Source organism: Emys orbicularis, chromosome 7 (assembly GCF_028017835.1).
Source record: "Emys orbicularis isolate rEmyOrb1 chromosome 7, rEmyOrb1.hap1, whole genome shotgun sequence".
In the NCBI taxonomy this organism is placed as follows: domain Eukaryota; kingdom Metazoa; phylum Chordata; order Testudines; family Emydidae; genus Emys; species Emys orbicularis.
In genome coordinates, this window is record NC_088689.1 from 44,159,556 (window position 1) to 44,164,336 (window position 4,781).

The 4,781-nt window shown below is 46.7% G+C and overlaps 1 non-coding gene across 1 annotated transcript; it reads right to left on the reverse strand.

Moving 5' to 3' along the window:
- Window positions 1-4,400: 4,400 nt before the first annotated feature.
- TRNAL-UAA (transfer RNA leucine (anticodon UAA)) lies at window positions 4,401-4,483 on the reverse strand. The gene has a single exon. It is a non-coding gene; the product is annotated as a tRNA-Leu (tRNA).
- Window positions 4,484-4,781: the final 298 nt, after the last annotated feature.

Below are 4,781 nucleotides of genomic sequence, written 5' to 3' on the forward strand. Positions count from 1 at the left end.
GGCTGGAGTATCTCTTTGTTTCCCATCCAGTCCACAGAGAAATCAGCTTTTCCCACTACCCACTCTAGGAAGGAGGAGAAGAACCATTGCATGCTGGCACTTGGAACCTGCACTGCCCTACCAAGCTATATTTTCTATTCCTTTTGGTTTAGAAACATAAAGAGCATGCTAAGCAATGTCTGAAAGAGGAGCATAAACTGCCTCACTCACTCTTGGAAATAGCTAAGCATTCCCGGGCAGAAAACACTTTAAATGTGCATTATCCTGACTAGAGTTCATTTATTTATATAGTAACACCTACCCCACTGGACTTTTGCTTCCTCCTGTGGGTCAGAGATAGGACCTTTGGGCCAAAGAGAGACCAGTGGCTGCAGCACACAGGAATATGCCAAAATTAAATGGCAAATTTATCTATTTAAAGAGACTGCATGCCTCACCAGACCATGTTTCTTGGTCAGCATCCCATATTTATCCTGTAATTACACCTTCACACAAAGGACATCTGTAAGGCTGACTTTTTTTTTTTTTTTTTTAAAGGGCACAGTTTTATTATATGCCCTGTTTTCACTGTAATGAAATGCTGGGGGGGGGGGGGGAGATCCCTTAACGGGGGAATGAAACTTTCTCTCATTGGAAACTTTCCACATGTGGAGAAGAGAGTGCAGCAGGCACCCCAGTCCCTCCTCCTCCCACTTCTCTACTCCTTAGTGAAAAGCACCCCCTGACACACCTTTAGCTCTCTACTTCTTAAGGATAATTAATAGCGGATATTATCTTGCACCCCCAGTCAGTTCTCTGTCCCTTAAGAAGAAACATCAGCTAACTAGTCTACTTTCTAGTTCTTCACTCCTTAAGTAGAACCATGATCAGAATTTCTTCTCACCCCCACTCTCAACCCTACTTCTAGTCCTTAACCCCATAAGGAAAATTAGCTCAATTCCCTATGTATCCCAATCATATGGGGCCTGACTTTCAGCCATGTCAAGCACCAAAACTCCATTTGAAGTCAATGCAGGGGATCAGCACTTCTGAAAATCATAGTATTTGGGTAAAGGAGCTTCTGTAGGATTGTGTGTGTGTGTGCACACGCAGTACGTTGGCACTGTTTCCCTCCTCTGTGCTCTCCATCTGCATGCATTATGCCATGTCCTTCTGCATCTTAAAACACGAGCTGCTCCCGCCTGAACTAAAAGACCCAGGTCTGTTCGCCAAAGCTGTAGCAGACTCGTTAACTTGTATACAAGTTGAGCAGCACCAATAGAGGGAGACAGAGCACCACATGGAGTGGGTGTGGGTACATCTGACCTACTCACATTTTGCAGGCCCCTGAACTTATTTCCTCCCCTCCATACCATGCAGTGTAGGGCCACAATAAGTAGAATCATAGAATATCAGGATTGGAAGGGACCTCAGGAGGTCATCTAGTCCAACCCCCTGCTCAAAGCAGGACCAATTCCCAACTAAATCATCCCAGCCAGGGCTTTGTCAAGCCTGACCTTAAAAACCTCGAAGGAAGGAGATTCCACCTCCTCCGTAGGTAACCCATTCCAGTGCTTCACCACCCTCCTAGTGAAAAAGTTTTTCCTAATATCCAACCTAAACCTCCCCCATTGCAACTTGAGACCATTAGTCCTTGTTCTGTCATCTGGTACCACTGAGAACAGTCTAGGTCCATCCTCTTTGGAACCCCCTTTCAGGTAGTTGAACCTGAAGCTATCAAATCCCCCCTCATTCTTCTCTTCTGCAGACTAAACAATCCCAGTTCCCTCAGCCTCTCCTCATAAGTCATGTGCTCCAGCCCCCTAATAATTTTTGTTGCCCTCCGCTGGACTCTTTCCAATTTTTCCACATCCTTCTTGTAGAGTAGGGCCCCAAACTGGACACAGTACTCCAGATGAGGCCTCACCAATGTTGAATAGAGGGGAATGTTCACATCCCTCGATCTGCTGGCAATGCCCCATCTTATACAGCCCAAAATGCCGTTAGCCTTCTTGGCAACAAGGGCACACTGTCGACTCATATCCAGCTTCTCGTCCACTGTAAGCCCTAGGGTCCTTTTCTGCAGAACTGCTTCATAGCCATTTGGTTCCTAGTCTGTAACAGTGAATGGGATTCTTCCGTCCTAAGTGCAGGACTCTGCACTTGTTCTTGTTGAACCTCATCAAGTTTCTTTGGGCCCAATCCTCTAATTTGTCTAGGTCCCTCTGTATCCTATCCCTACCCTCCAGCGTATCTACCTCTCCTCCCAGTTTAGTGTCATCTGCAAACTTGCTGAGAGTGCAGTCCACGCCATCCTCCAGATCATTAATGAAGATATTGAACAAAACCGGCCCCAGGACCGACCTTTGGGGCACTCCGCTTGAAACCGGCTGCCAACCTGACATGGAGCCATTGATCACTACCCGTTGAGCCCGACAATCTATCCAGCTTTCTATCCACCTTATAGTCCATTCATCCAGCCCATACTTCTTTAACTTGCCGGCAAGAATACTGTGGGAGACCGTATCAAAAGCTTTGATAAAGTCAAGGAATAACACATCCACTGCTTTCCCCTCATTCACAGAGGCAGTTATCTCCTCATAGATGGCAATTAGGTTAGTCAGGCATGACTTGCCCTTAGTGAATCCATGCTAACTGTTCCCGATCACTTTCCTCTCCTCTAAGTGCTTCAGAATTGACTCCTTGAGGACCTGCTCCATGATTTTTCCAGGGACTGAGGTGAGGCTGACTGGCCTGTAGTTCCCCGAATCCTCCTTCTTCCCTTTTTAAAAGATGGGCACTACATTAGCCTTTTTCCAGTCATCCGGGACCTCCCCCGACCGCCATGAGTTTTCAAAGATAATGGCCAATGGCTCTGCAATCACATCCGCCAACTCCTTTAGCACCCTTGGATGCAGCGCATCCGGCTCCATGGACTTGTGCTCGTCCAGTTTTTCTAAATAGCCCCGAACCACTTCTTTCTCCACAGAGGGCTGGTCACCTCCTCCCCATACTGTGCTGCCCAGTGCAGCAGTCTGGGAGCTGACCTTGTTCATGAAGACAGAGGCAAAAAAAGCATTGAGTACATTAGCTTTTTCCACATCCTCTGTCACTAGGTTGCCTCCCTCATTCAGTAAGGGGCCCACACTTTCCTTGACTTTCTTCTTGTTAATAATAATAATAATAATAATAATTAATTAATAATCATTCAGTAAGGGGCCCACACTTTCCTTGACTTTCTTCTTGTTGCTAACATACCTGAAGAAACCCTTCTTGTTACTCTTAACATCTCTTGCTAGCTGCAACTCCAAGTGTGATTTGGCCTTCCTGATTTCACTCCTGCATGCCTGAGCAATATTTTTATACTCCTCCCTGGTCATTTGTCCAATCTTCCACTTCTTGTAAGCTTCTTTTTTGCATTTAAGATCAGCAAAGATTTCACTGTTAAGCCAAGCTGGTCGCCTGCCATATTTACTATTCTTTCTACACATCGGGATGGTTTTTTCCTGCAACCTCAATAAGGATTCTTTAAAATACAGCCAGCTCTCCTGGACTCCTTTCCCCCTCATGTTATTCTCCCAGGGGATCCTGCCCATCAGTTCCCTGAGGGAGTCAAAGTCTGCTTTTCTGAAGTCCAGGATCTGTATTCTGCTGCTCTCCTTTCTTCCTTGTGTCAGGATCCTGAACTTGGCCATCTCATGGTCACTGCTTCCCAGGTTCCCATCCACTTTTGCTTCCCCTACTAATTCTTCCTGGTTTGTGAGCAGCAGGTCTAGAAGAGCTCTGCCCCTAGTTGGTTCCTCCAGCACTTGCACCAGGAAATTGTCCCCTACACTTTCCAAAAACTTCCTGGATTGTCTGTGCACCGCTGTATTGCTCTCCCAGCAGATATCAGGGATTAAAGTCACCCATGAGAACCAGGGCTTGCGATCTAGTAACTTCTGCTAGTTGCTGGAAGAAAGCCTCGTCCACCTCATCCCCCTGGTTTGGTGGTCTATAGCAGACTCCCACCACGACATCACCCTTGTTGCTCACACTTCTAACTTAATGCAGAGACTCTCAGGTTTTTCTGCAGTTTCATACCGGAGCTCTGAGCAGTCATACTCCTCTCTTACATACAATGCAACTCCCCCAGCTTTTCTGCCCTGCCTGTCCTTCCTGAACAGTTTATATCCATCCATGACAGTACTCCAGTCATGTGAGTTTTCCCACCAAGTCTCTGTTATTCCAATCATATCATAGTTCCTTGACTGTGCCAGGACTTCCAGTTCTCCCTGCTTGTTTCCCAGGCTTCTTGCATTTGTGTATAGGTACTTAAGATAACTCGCTGATTGTCCCCGCTTTCTCAGTCTGAGACAGGAGTCCTCCCCTCTTGCACTCTCCTGCTTGTGCTTCCTCCCGGTATCCCAAAAGAACATTGCTATCAGAAGTGGGGTTTGAACCCACGCAGACACATGTCCATTGGATCTTAAGTCCAACGCCTTAACCACTCGGCCATTCTGGTAAGTGCTGGGCTTCAGCTGCAGCAAGGGAATTTAGGTTAGTTATTAGGAAAAACTTTCTAACTCTAAGGGTAGTTAAGCTCTGAACTAGGCTTCCGGGGGAGGTTGTAGACTCCCCGTCACTGGAGGTTTCTAACAACAGGTTGGACAAACACTTGTCAGGTGTCGCCTAGATTTATGTGGTCCTGCCTCAGTGCAGGGCCTGGACCTGAGGATTTCTCAAGGTTCCTTTCCAGCCCTACGTTTTTATGATTCTGTGAAATTGTATGCCGCTGCAGTAAGCTCCGGGAATGTTCCCAC